A 13,889-nucleotide genomic window follows, 5' to 3' on the forward strand; every position below is an offset into this window, starting at 1 on the left:
CTGGGCTCAGAGAGGGTGGGCAGCTGTTCAAAGCAGACCATGGGGGTATGTAAAGTGTGAAAAGGATACGTGCAGGGAAGGGGCTCAAGGACTTATTAGGGGTCGCACAGTAAGGATCCCCGTGAAAGAATGGAGTCCAAGTTTCTCCCACACCGGAACACACCCACTTGCTGGGTGAGCCCAGCTATGCCTCCGGTACCCCCTGAGGCTCAGTCCCAGCCTCTATGCAGGGGTTCAGAGGATCCCCTGGCAATGCGCTGGGCTTAATAAACACACAAGTAAATGCGCTACCATCCTGACTGTGGCTGTTTGGGAGGCTGGGTCTTCTGCACCCACATCTTGGCACATAGAGTAAGTGCGTACTCAGGAAAGGGTGCAGGACTGAAGAGACAGGGATGCCCCACAGCCTCCCCACCACACCCTCCTCCCGACCCCACCCCCCGCAGAGGCCAAACCCTGGAAGCAAGGCAGAACGCTGAGTAATGCTTAACACGGCAGGGGCTATTCAGCCAGGGTCATCATGCCCAGGCTTGACTAGGGATGGCGGGGGCAGAGGGGGCGCTGTCTGGGATGGCATCACTGCAAGGTAAATAATGGTGAGAAGCCAACATTTACTGGACTCCAGCCTGTGGGCACAGTTCACACGCAGTCCTGTTAATGGATAAAGGAACAAAGCCTCGGGGGACTGGTGTGTGTCTAGGGCTGAAAGGTTGGACTCCACAATGGGCTTGGATTCATCCAGCCTTTGGCTGAGCCATCTGTTACCTGGCATTTCTAGGCTTGTGAGGGGATTCTGAGACTCCTCCACTTGTGACTGGTTTTCCTCCTAGTTGAAAAGCCTTGTGAAGAGTTTGCCCTGATCCTTGATCCAACAATCTGGACGGCTCTTGGCTTCAGAGAGGTGAGTCTGGGTTCACGTTCCCTTCCCTCTTCTCCCTGACTGTGACACGTGCAACAATGGATTTCAACCTCAGTTTCCTCATCGGTAAAAGGTGTAAGAGCACCCCCACACACACACACAGGGTCGTGTGTGAGTGGGAATTTTGCACACACTGGGTATCACTCTGCATGTGTGCATGCTTAGTCGCTCAGTCGTGGCCAACTCTTTGCCCCGCCATGGACTGTAGCCCGCCAGGCTCCTCTGTCCATGGAATTTTCCAGTCAGGAATACTGGAGTGGGTTGCCATTTCCTCCTCCAGGGGCTCTTCCCTACCTAGGGATTGAACCCACATCCCCTGCATTGCAGGCAGATTCTTTACTGCTGAGTCTTCAGCGAACGCAGGGATCAGCATGGCCAGGATTCAAATCTCAGCACCTACCACCCACCCCCCACCCCCGCCTTGCTGTGTGACCATAGGCAAGTTACTCAGCCTCTCTGTGCATCAGAACCAAGGCAGTGTGTTGGTTGTAGGACAGAGGACAATCGTTATAGAAATCCTCGTATAGTTTTTACCCAGGGCACCCATAGCAGCTGCTGCAGACCTACTCTCAGGTCACACACCAAGATAGAAACCCTGGTGATGTGGGGGCCCCCCTTCCCACTAATGACCCCAGGCTGAGGATGACCTTGGTGGACGCAAGCTTCTCAAAAAGACATGCCAGAAAGCTGATATTTCAATGCTTTACTTGCTTTCTGGGGCATCAAGTTTAGTGTCTCCGGGGATCCAGCCCCCAGCAATGTCTGGCAGACCCTTGCCCACCCCGGGGTCCCAGACACGAGGCTTTCAGACAAGGCACTCAAGGGGTCTCCCTGGGGTCGGGGAGAAGCCACCCCAAGCCTGCAGGGGCTGGTCTCTCCTTTGGGGACAGGACACAGGGTCACCTCCAGGAGGCAGGGCTCTTCCTAGAGAGAGATTCAGGATAAGATAGAAACCTGAAATGTGGAGGGAGCCCTGGAAACACGCCAGGTACCCCCAAGGCCCAGATGGATCTCCTGTGGCCTCCAGCCAGGCCTTGCGGGCAGAGAGGCCAATTCCCCACCAGCTTTCTCTGGGGCTTCCTCAAAGAGGTGCAGGACCCAAAAGCCCCTGGCCCAGGTCCCACCCCTGTGAACAGCTTGGGTGAGCCCCACCCAGGGGAGCGGGGAGCCAGGGTCTGGGGGTGTTTCTCTCTTTCCTGTCTGTGCCCCATGTGTACTGCGGGGGCAGACACTTCTGTGGGTCTCTGGGCAGCTGAAGGGGAGGCTTGGGTGAGGAGAGGGAGGAGGGGGAACGGATTTCAAGTCGGGGGAGCAGCTCAGGCTGGACTGGAGCCCCTGGAGGTCTGGGAGCTCCTGAAACTCAGTTACAACCACTGAGCCTCAGCTTCCTCATCAGTAAAAGATGTCAGTTCATGTCACCCCTGACCGGGCTGTGGGCGCTCTCACAGGGACTAAGTCATGGGACAGGGTCTGTTGGGACGTTTACTTGGCATCTGTTAGAATTAAATGTCAGGAATTCTCTAGCGGTCCAGTGGTTAGGACTCTGCACCTTCCAATGCCCGGGGCACAGGTTTGATCCCTGGTTGGGGAACTAAGATCCCACAAGCCTTGAGCCAAAAAAGGAAAAGAATTAAGCTTCAAGGCGTGGACCCTGGCCAGTATCTCCTCACTTTAAATGCTGCCATTCTGACCTGCGGGCCTAGCATGGACTCAGACTCTTGGTTGGCATCATGGCTGTGGTCAGACACAGGGCGGACAGGAATCCCAGTGGGTGACAGGTAGCCTGTCTGGAAGATCCAGCGCCTCAAGGGCCTGGATGCAGCCTCTGGGTGGGCGATGAGCGACTCCCACCTGGCGCTGAAGGGACCCTCAGATTCCTGTTGCGGGAAGGCAGAGCCCTTCTGGGGCCCGAAACTGGGCTCTTGTCTAACACTCGGAAATGAATTGTTCGAGGAGACACATGTGCTGACAAAGCAAGAGATTTTATTGGGAAGGGGCACCCGGGCGGAAATCAAGAGGGTCAGGGAGCCCAGGAGAGCTGCTCTGCCACGTGGCCTGCAGTCTCGGGATTTATGGTGATGGGATTAGTTTCCGGGTTGTCTTTAGCCAATCATTCTGACTCAGAGTCCTTCCTGGCGGCGCACGCATCACTCAGCCAAGATGGATGCCAGCGAGAAGGACTCTGGGAGGTGGTCGGGCACATGGTGTCTCCTTCTGACCTTTCCTGAACTCTTCCGGTTGGCGGTGGCTTATTAGTTCCGTGCTCCTTATCAGGCCCTCCTGTCGAAAAATAACTCCTACAAATGGTTCCTAGGGTGCCTGGCCAGGGCGGGCAGTTTCAGTCCGTGTGCTAGAGCACTCCTGGTAGAGTTGCTGACACTGCAGACAGAGGAAGCAGGGTCCAGGGAAAGTGGCATTTCTCACGGGCAAGGGGGATGCTGGGCCGGAAGTTCCCTGGGCAGAGAGACGCAAGCACACAGCAGACTCACGGGTCTATTGTGTGTCCATTTCCTCCAGCATCCCAAGCTGGATCCTACCTCAGGGCCTTTGCACAAGCTACTTCCTCTACCAGCTACACTCTTCCCCTGAACCTAAGCATGGCTGCTTACATGTCCCTCCAACCTTCCTAAAATAGACACAACCCTATTTTACCTGATTGTCCATCATTTGCCTCCCCCACCAGAGTCACAGCAGGGATTTCTGTCTGCTTGATTGCCACTGTGCCTGGCACACAGTAGGTGCTTAGTTAATACTTGCAGGAATATTGAATGTGTGTCTGATCTTTAGACAGAGAGATTCCAACACTGGCTGTGCCTCCTCCTGGTAACCAGAATAATTTTTACTGAAGGTCTACTAAGTGCCTGGGGTTGAAGATGCAGCAACCAGCTACTGCGCTTTCAGCTCTCTGGGTCTCAGATTCCATAGCTGAGAAATGCAGGGTACCAGACCACACACCTGGGCTTCTCAGGCGGCGCTAGTGGTAAAGAATGTGACTGCCAATCCAGGAGGCATAAGAGACGTGGGTTCAATCCCTGAGCTGGGAAGATCCCTTGGAGGAGGGCATGGCAACTCACTCCAGTATTCTTGCCTGGAGAATCCCATGGATGGGGGAGCCCAGCAGGCTACAGTCCATGGGGTCACAAAGAGTCGGACACGACTGAAGCGACTTAGCACGCACGCAGACCACACAGGTCAACTAGTTTCCAGAATCCATGGACCACTCTCCTCTCCCAGAGTGGTCTGGATCTTGGAGATAAGTGTGGGGTGGGGCTGTGGGTCTAGGGCCCTCAGAGTCATCACTAGACTCAGAGAGGATGGGGTTTGCTTGGAGTCACATAGCACAGGTGAGGTTAGAGAAGGGTGAAAGCACTTTCTGAGGTGTGACATCCCCTCCCCTCACCAGGCCGCTCACACACACGCACACACACACATGCACACACACACACACACACACACACACACAGGAAGTCCTTCCAGATCCTGGTGTAGCCCATATCGCCTTCCACCCCCCTGGAGGCTCCTTGGAATGCAAGGAATTTAGGGGAAATTGTGAGGGCTCCTGCTGCTGGCAGCTTCAGTGGTCTTTGACACGGGATTGCTTCAAATCCAGAGCTAGTCTGGGCAAGCTCTGTGCCCCCCGCCCAACAAGCTTACCCAGATCCCTGCTCCTGAATTCCCTCCTCCCCACAGCTGAGGGCTAGGAAGTGCGCCCTCCTGGAGGGCCCGCCTTCGTGTTCTTTGGGTACTGTGCCCCTTCAGGAGAGTCACAGGGCTTTCTGGGCCTCAGTATCCCCATCTGTGATCCGAGGAGGGGTTACCACAATCCTAGAGTGGCCAAGTCCCACCCTGTCTGGCCACAAAGGCAACTGCTAATTCCCCTGTCAGTCCCAAAGATGAGTGGGGTGTTCCTGCAGGGTTTGCAGATGGGGAAACTGAGGCTGAGTAGCAGCTCTGGGTCTCTATGACACAGAACCACTGGTCAGATGCGGGGGCTTCCCAGGGGGATCTCAGCACTTCCGCTTGGGCTTTAGCCTGACGTCTGGGTTTGTCTTTTGAGTTCCCCTTCATTTGCAGCCTAGTTAGCAGATCTTTGTAGGATTTCTGCAGCTCCTGGAATCTGGGGGTGTCTGGACTGGATGGCACTTCTGAGGGTCCTGGGAAAGCCAGAAGGCCCTCCTCAGCCAGTGTTGGGTGCACCCCAGCTATCACCCCAAGAGCATCAGCAGCATCAGAGAGCAGGTTGGTGATAAGCCCAGGCATGTCTGTGCTTGGCGTGCTCTGAGCCAGAACTGACACCTTTGGACTTCCTGCATGGTCTGAGCGTATCCACTCTGGCCCGCCCGGTGTCTTCTGCTTGCCCTTGTGTGAAGAATAAATACTCAAGAGGTCCAAGTTGGGCCTGGTACCAGGGATGTGCTCCTGGGGAAGCTGAGGCACCACTCAGAGCCCCAGTATCTTCCTCCATTAACTGAGAGCATCATTCCAGATGGGCTTGGGGAAAGAATGATTTTGTCAAAAAACAAAATAAAAAGTCAACTTTACACTCTGCTAACTTCCTGGTGGCTCAGAGGTTAAAGCATCTGCCTGCAATGTAGGAGACCTGGGTTCGATCCCTGAGTCAGGAAGATCCCCTGGAGAAGGAAATGGCAACCCACTCCAGTATTCTTGCCTGGAGAATCCCATGGAGGGAAGAGCCTGGTAGGCTACAGTCCATGGGGTCGCAAAGAGTCGGACACGACTGAGCAACTTAACTTCACTAAGTTCCATAACAGAAGTTTAAGAGGTGGCTTTCTTCACCCATGGGATTCCCCCTCTCTTCCCTCTGGTTAGGATCAAAGCCTGAAGATGTTTAAAAAAAAAAAAACAGGAAGCAGAGGGAAAATGACCAGAAAGAACCAGAAAGGATAACCTGGAGTAAGTAATACTTCTCTATCACACCTCTGTTTCTTCACCTGGAAAATAGAGATTGAGACTTTCACTTGAGAGAAGATCAAATGTGGTATAAAGGACAGGGTCAGGCACATGGCTGGTACTTAATAGACTGGCTATTTTTGCAGTTACTCATCCTCAGCTGGGGAACTCCTATCCATTCCTCAAAACCCTACTCAAAAAGCCCCTCCCACCTCTCATAACTTTTCCAGGCTCAGCAGTGTGCTTCCAACCCCGTCCCTTTCTCCAGCCCAGCCCTGACCCCACAGCACTGGGTGTGTGTGTGCTTTGCTGTCTGCTCCAGACTGAGAGAGTCTTGAAGGCTTAGGGATGAAGCTCCTGTGGTTTTTTGTTTTTAACTTTCTGTTTTGTATTAGGGCACAGCAGATTCACAATGTCGTGATAGGCAGACAACAAAGGGACTCAGCCATACATATTACATGTATCCATTCTCCCCCTAACTCCCCTCCCATCCAGGCTGCCACATAACATTGTTCAGAGTTCCCTGTGCTATAGGGTAGGATCTTGTTGGTTACCCATTTTATTTAAAAACTTTAAGACAAAACTTTTTATTTTGTATTAGAGTATAGCCACTTAGCAAAGTTGTGATAATTTATCCATTTTAAATATAGCAGTGTGTACACATCGATCCCAAGCCCCCTAAGTCTGTGAGTCTGTTTCTTTTTTTTTAAATGTTTTATTTTATTTTTTGGCCACACCATGGCCATAACGTGACATCTTAGGCATGTGGGATCTTAGTTCCCCAGCTGGGGATTGAACCCTGGCCCCCTGTATTGGAAGTGCAGAGTCTCAACCAGTAGACCACAAGGGAAGTGCCTGTGAGTCTGTTTCTGTTTTGTAAATAAGTCAGATGAAGCTACTTTGGACCCTAATCCTTTGGCTGAGACTGAAGAGGAAGTGGCAGAGAATTGGGGTGCTGGCACCTGGGTCAGGGAAGGCTGGTATCAGGTTCAGCCGCCAGAGGATGGAGGGGTGGAGGGTGCCCCAGGAGCATCCTTTCCCGAGTGGTACCCGGTCCGTGCTCTGCTGCTCAGAACTGGCCCCAGGCATCCATCCCTGCGCCTGCATCCAGCTTCCGGGCTTCACAGAGAACGGGCAGCTTGGGAGGCAGACTGTGGGAGCATGTAAAGTGTGATGGGGCATGTGCAGGTTACAGCTACAAGGCGGGGGCACAGCAAGGCTGTCACTGGAGGAACAACATCCAGGCCCTCCCCACCTACAGCTGTGCAAGCCCCACCAAACCTCAGGCTCTATTTGGTCTTCACCTCGGATTGCGTGCAGTGGGATTGCACCATGGCAGGGGGCGGTGGGGGGAGGGTTGAGGCTCTCCCCGTGATGCCCCGGGCACTCAGCACGTGCTCCGTAAGACATCTGTCTGCTCACGTCACCATCACATCCATGTGACTGCAGCTGTTTAGGAGACTGGACCAGTCTTCTTCCCATACAACTTAACCCCTTTCTAGGGATAAGGAAACCAAGGCTCTGGGGGAAGGAAGTGGGTATGTCAGGGACAAGTCCACTGTGGGATCGCGCATGTGTCCACACAGGCCATGACTTCATCCAAGTCCACACAGGTCAAGACTTCATCTGAGGCTTGTCAGAATGCCTGGGTTCCCTGGGAACCCAGAGCTTGCAGGCCTGGGAGGAATTTTGGGGAAGTCATCTCTGCTCCCCTCCCTACCTCTTCTGGGGAATTTTCACAGGACTTGTCATGCCTCCCAGGTATGCGCCTCCCCAGAAAATTAACAGGAAATTCACCTTTTAAAATGGACAATTGAGTGACTTTTAGTACATTCACAGTGGTGTACTACCGCCACCCTGTAGTTCTGAAAGATTCCCGTCACTGTAAGAGGAGACCCCACCCCTGTTAGCAGTCACTCCCCATCCTCCCTCCCCTAGCCCCCGGCAACCCCTTTCTTTCTATCTGTAGAGCTATAGAAAGACATCTGTCTTTCTATCTATAGAGCTTTCTGTCTCTATGGATTTGCCTGTTCTGGACATTTCACATTAAATATTCTTTTCCCACATGAACAGTTCTCTGATGCCAGCTGGGTGCCTTCTAATTCAACTCAATTAGGGTTTCCTGGTGGCTCAGACTGTAAAGAATCTGCCTGCAATGTGGGAGAGCTGGGTTTGATCTCTGGGTCAGGAAGATCCCCTCAAGAAGGGAATGGCTACCCACTCCAGTATTCTTGCCTGGGAATCCCATGGACAGAGGAGTCTGGCGGGCTGCAGTCCATGGGGTGGCCAAAGGGTTGGACACGACTTGGTGACTGAACAGCGACAACCCAGAGACAACATCGGACCCCACAGCTTACGGGCTCAGTCCCACAGACTGCCCTCCATCACCACCTGTCTTCAGATGCCCGCCAGGAGTCCAAATTGTCACCTGTACTTCTGATCAAATGAAGTACAGGTGAACTCAAGAAACCCATTTACTCACCAGACCACAGGTTTATTACAGAGGATATTAAAGGAAATGGATCACCCGGCAGATGGGAGAGCTGCATAGACCAAGGTAGGCAGGAAGGGCGTGGGTTTCTGTGCCCTCCCCCAGCGCACTGCTCTCCCAGGACCTCTATAAGTTCATCAACCCAGAAACTCCCCAAAGCCCATCTTCTGGGGCTGTATGGAGGCTTCATTCCACAGGCACAGCTGATTAAGTCATTGGTTGTTGGTGACTGAAATCTATCTCTAGCCCCTCTCCCATCCCTGAAACTGGCAGGAGGGGGTGGAGCTGAATGTCCCAACCCTCTGATCACATGGTTGGTGCTCTCAGCAACCAACCCCCACCCTTGGGTGTTTTCCCAAAGTCAACTCTGTGCCAAAAGACACCTTTGTCTCATCACAGAAAACACCAAGGGTTTTAGGAGTTCAGTGCCAGAAGTGGGGTAGACCACAGATATCATAAATCACATCATGCTGTGCTGTGCTTGGCGGCTCAGGGGTGTCCGACTCGGTGACCCCAGGGACTGTAGCCCACCAGGCTCCTCTGTCCGTGGGATTCTCCAGGCAAGAATACTGGAGCGCATTGCCATGCCCTCCTCCAGGGGGTCTTCCTGACCCAGGAATCTAACCGGGGTCTCCCGCATTGCAGGCGAATTCTTTACCAGCTGATTCACCAAGGAAGCCCATAAGTCACAATATACACAGATAAATGGAATCACACTGCATGTGACCTTTTTTTTTTTTTTTTTTTTTTAGCATTTCAAGTGGAAGTACTTTTATTTCAAGGCACCATATCAATCTCTCCAAGGGTGTTTCTCTCAGAACACCCCTGCCTCCATGTGTGAAAATCCTAAAAACAAAACAAAAAACGAAAACTAGACCCAGACGGTGATCACAGCCCTCCACTAGCTTCCATTAGTGTGATAGCGTTCCTGAGGGCCCAGGTGACAGGGGCCTGATGCCACTGTTATCGACAGTGTTGGCATGGAGCCCCCAATGAGGCCCCAAGGACAGAGATGAACAGACCACTTGGACTCTGGAATAGCACGTGGGGCAGGGAACCTGCAAGACCAGGAATCCATGGACATGTGGCAGAGTTGGCATCCACACCCCTCTCCTACTTCTCTTCCTCCTCGCTCAGGTTGGCGTTTCCCTGGAGCGAGGACGTCAGCTTGTTTTGCAAGAGAGCTGCAAGTTTCTTGGATGTCTTTTTGAGGAACGCGCTGCCCGGGTGGGCACCATTCACGTGCAGGTACAGGTCCTCCTGGGTGGGGCCCGTGTAGCCGCAGTCCTCACAGACGTACAGCTTATCCCGGCGCTGCTTATAGGCATACTGCTGCTGCACCCCATGGATCTTCTTCAGGTGGGACTCCAAGGAGCAGCGCTGGGTGAAGGCTTTGTGGCAGACATCACACTTGTAGGGGCGAATGCCTGTGTGCGTGCGCACATGCCGCTTGAGGTCGAAGGTGTCGTTGAAGCCCTTGCCACAGAAGCTGCACAGGTGCCTCTTCACCTGGCTGTGGCACTTGAGGTGCCGGTTGAGCATGCGCTGCAGACGGAAGGCCTTGCCGCACAGGTCGCAGGTATGCAGGGCCGCATCGCTGCAGGTCCTGTGGTGAACTTGATTTTCGACCTGGCGACCGGGCGCTGCTTCGCCGCCAGGTGTCCATCAGGGCCCTCGCCGTCGCCAGGCTCTGGGGTTTCGCGCTCCGGGCCGCGCGGGGACGAGCTGCTCTCTGCGCCTCCGGGCTCCCCCGCGCTGCTGCTGCCGCCGCCGGTGCTACTGCCGCCGTCGCTGCGGCAGTCCTCGGGGGGATCGTGGAGCAGACGGCCCAGGCCCACTGGGATGTAGGTGTCTGCTCTCTCCTCGTCCGGGAGCTCATCCCAGCTGCGGACCGAGACCCCCGGGCTCCTCCTCTTCACCAGGAAGACTTTGGGCATCGTGGGGGCCCTCTCCCCGGACTGCGGGCCCCTAGTCCCGGTTGCTCCCCGCTAAAGGCGGCGGCGGCGGCGGCTTGGTCCCCGGCTCCCCGCGGCCGGAGCCCACCTTCCCGCCCCGCCTGCCCCCTCCCTCCGCCCCCCACCGCCGCCGCGCGGCTGGGCCTCTCCCCCGCACGCCGGGAGACTCCCAGCCTCCCGGCTCCGCGACACCTCTGCCTGAAATCGCGGGTGAGACCTGCATGTGACCTTTTGAATCCGGCTTCTTTCACTCAGCGTGTTTTCACGGTTCATCTCCGTTGGGTCGTCTATCTGTGCTTTGTTCCTTTTTATGACTGAATAATATTCCAAGGTGTGAAGACACCATGCTTTGTCCATCAGTTCATCCACTGATGGTCGTTTGGGCTGTTTCCACCTTTTGAACTGCTGTTGAGTAGTGCTTCCTTGAGCATCCACATGTGAAGATTTGAGGATCTGTTTCTAGTTCTCATGAGGTTGTACCCAGAAATGGAATTGCTGGCTCATATAGTCATTCTATGTTTAACTTTCTGAGGCATGACCAGAATGTTTTCTATAGCCCTCTGTCTTTTATTATTACTTATTTTTCAGTATTTTTATTTACTGCACTGTGCCAGGTGTTAGTCCCCTGACCAAGGATTGAACCCAGGCCCCCTGCTCTGTCGGCATGGAGCCTTAGCCACTGGGCCACCACGGAAGCTCCCGTATGCCTTTTATTTTTAAACATTTAACAATATATAAGCTATGGAAAGAAAAAACGACTAACCTAACTGTTCAGCCTGATGACAGTTCACATAACCATTTCCCAAAATGAGTTTCTCCCGAACATTCCCAGCTTCACCACTCTCCCTACCTCCTATAACAACTGTGCCCACCTCTGTTACCCTGGGTGAGTTTTCCCATTTTCTAACTTGATATGAACAGAACCAGCCAGTACGTCCTCCCTTCTGTCTGGTGACTTTCACTCAATACCATGTCTGTGAACGGCTGTGTTCTTCATCTGTCGTGTGGCTCATTCTTTTTCCTTGCTGTATAGTATTCCACTGGACATGTCCAGGAGTGGAGCTCATGACTCATGAGTGGGTGTCTGTCACTTTACGAGCAGGATAGTAATTAGTTTCCTTTATTACTGGAAATTCTCAAGGGGACACAACCCATGGGTGGTCCCCCAGGACAGGAAGAGGGAACATTAGCTCCCTGGTGTTTCCACTTTGTCAAATTCTGGAATGCTGGCAACCAGGCCAGTTTGGCTCCCCTTCACAGCATCTTTAGCCGATGACCTCACAGCCTGTCCCTTGGCCAAGCTGGGAGGAGCGGTGGGGCAGACTGCAGGCAGCCAGCCAGTGATGAGCACCGTAATCTTCACTCACAGCTTCCGTGGGTTCCGGAGGCCAGGCCAGGGCAGCGGTATAAACAGGGCACAGTGACCAGTCATGCTGCTCCCTCCACTTGGCTTAGCTCCCAACTGCCTAGAATTTTCCCCTCTACCTACTGTTGGCCATAGACACCTTCATCAAACAGACTCCCCACACAAGAAACAACCCAAACCCGATTGTTTGTTTCTCATGATGTAATGATCTCATGATGTCTCATGAGGCAAACAGGGTCACGACACGAAATCTGGAAGAGGTGAAAAAGCAGGTTATTTAAAAATCTCTGAGTTCAACAGGCAAGGATAATCACCGGCGAACCACTGTAAACATACCTCCAGGTCAACACGTGTATGTGACATCAAGGGTAGCCCACGGGCAGCCTGGGTTCACATCCTGGCTTAGTCCTTGAAATGCCAAGTGGATTTGGGAACCTCAGTTCCTCTCCAAACCTTGGTTTCTCAGTGCAAGCTGCTTCTCTGTGTTACCCCCTTACAGGGTAGCGCTGGTTAGATTGGTTGCAGTGTAATCCCAATGTTTTAGAACTAACAGCCCACTATTTTGGGTAGTTGGCCAATCAGTAATATCTCAGCTTCAGCCAGAGTTGGGTTCAGACAAGCCTGGTCAAGTTTGCTTACAAAGAATGGCCCCCCACTGGCAAACTCCTCTTTATCTCTTCAGCCCCAGCGTTGATGCCCGTCTTCCCATAAGTCTTCCGTGTTCTCTGCCCTGGGTCCCTCAGGCTAAGGGGCCTCCATCTGGCTCCATCCTGACCATACAGAGCCAGGGTATCCGAGTCTGGCTCTGTGTCCTGCCGGCCCAGGGCTTTCTCAAGGACCACGTCCTTCGGTCACTGTTAGTGCCCTGTGGCTGCCATAACAAGTCGCTATAAACTGCGTGGCTTAGAAGCAACAGGACTTTATTCTCTCACAGTTCTGGAGGCCAGAACTTTGAAACTAAGGTGTCAGCAGGGCTGCGCTCCCTCCAGAGGCTCTAGGAGAGGAAGCTTCCTTGTCTCTTTCAGCTTCCGGGGCTCCAGGCATTTCTTGGCTGGTGGCTCCATCACTTCAGTTTCTGCCTCTGATTTCCCATGGCCTTCCCTTCTCCTCCATCTTTCCCCTTTTCTTTTTAAAGTAACTTTATTTATCTATTTTTATTTACCTATTTTTATTTTTGGTTGTGCTGGGTCTTCAAAGGCTTTCTCTGGTTGCGGCGAGTGGGGGCTACTTTTCGTTGTGGCAACGGACTTCGGAGGCTTCTCTCGTTGCAGAGCACAGGCTCCAGATGTGTGGACTTCAGCAGCTGCAGCATGCGGGCTTCGTAGTATGTGACGTGGGCTCGGCTGTTCCTCTGCTTGGATTCTCCTGAACCCGGGGTGACCCCATGTCCCCTGCATCGGCAGGCGGACTCTTGCCCACAGCACCACCAGGGAAGTCCCTTGTATTCTTTTTTAAAAGACATGTATTTACTTATGTGGCCATGCCAGGTCTTTAGATTTGGTATGTGAACTCTTAGTTTCAGCATTTGGAAGCTACTTGCTGGAGCAGTGATGGATCTGCACCCCCTGCACCCTGAGTTCGGAGTCTTAGCCACTGGACCACTGGGAAAGTCCTTATCTCTCCTCTTTTCTAAGGACATTCTGTCAGTATATTCAGGGCCCAGTATAAGTCCAGAACAAAACAACCTCATTTCAAGATCTTTAATGTAACTACATCTGCAAAGACTTTTTTTTTTTTTTTTCTCAGATAAGGTCACACTCACAGGGACTGAGGTTAGGTATGGATCTTCAAATAGGTGTGGTGCAGAGAAGAGCCACGAATCCCCTGAGAGACATCGCAATAGTGAGTGGTGATGGTGTGGGGACACCACACCAGCAGAGTGTGGAGCAAAGAAAGAAACACCAGGTGAAAAGTTTTCTAACGCCTACTGTTGCCAGAGTGCGCTCAGGTCAGTTCACTCTCCACGCAACATGGTGGTATTGAAGGGAAGTACTACATTTATTGCAGGGCGCCGAGCAAGGGAAGGGAAGACAAGCCTCCAAACCCCTGCACCTTGGACCTTGAGTTAGGAGTTTTGTTTTGTTTTGTTTTTAAGGGGGAGAACAAAGAGGCTGAAATTAATCATCTTGTGGCATTGTTGTGACTTTTTAAAAATTTTAGATCTTTTCTTTGTTGATGAGTGTGGGTTTCTCTTTAGCTGCGGTGCGGGGGCTTGGCTGCCCTGCTGTGTGTGGGATCTGAGTTCCC

The 13,889-nt window shown here is 52.9% G+C and overlaps 1 long non-coding RNA gene and 1 pseudogene across 1 annotated transcript in view; one reads left to right on the forward strand and one right to left on the reverse strand.

Annotated features, from left to right (window-relative positions):
* Window positions 1-715: 715 nt before the first annotated feature.
* The window catches only part of LOC139033050 (uncharacterized), a 34,236-nt gene continuing 21,062 nt past the window's right edge, over window positions 716-13,889 (forward strand). The window contains exon 1 of the long non-coding RNA XR_011485680.1: window positions 716-901. This is a non-coding gene — a long non-coding RNA (uncharacterized lncRNA). The remainder of the gene's footprint in view (window positions 902-13,889) is intronic.
* LOC110139250 (transcription factor Ovo-like 2 pseudogene) lies at window positions 9,076-10,358 on the reverse strand (annotated as a pseudogene).

Source organism: Odocoileus virginianus, chromosome 3, assembly GCF_023699985.2.
Source record: "Odocoileus virginianus isolate 20LAN1187 ecotype Illinois chromosome 3, Ovbor_1.2, whole genome shotgun sequence".
Classification (NCBI taxonomy): Eukaryota; Metazoa; Chordata; class Mammalia; order Artiodactyla; family Cervidae; genus Odocoileus; species Odocoileus virginianus.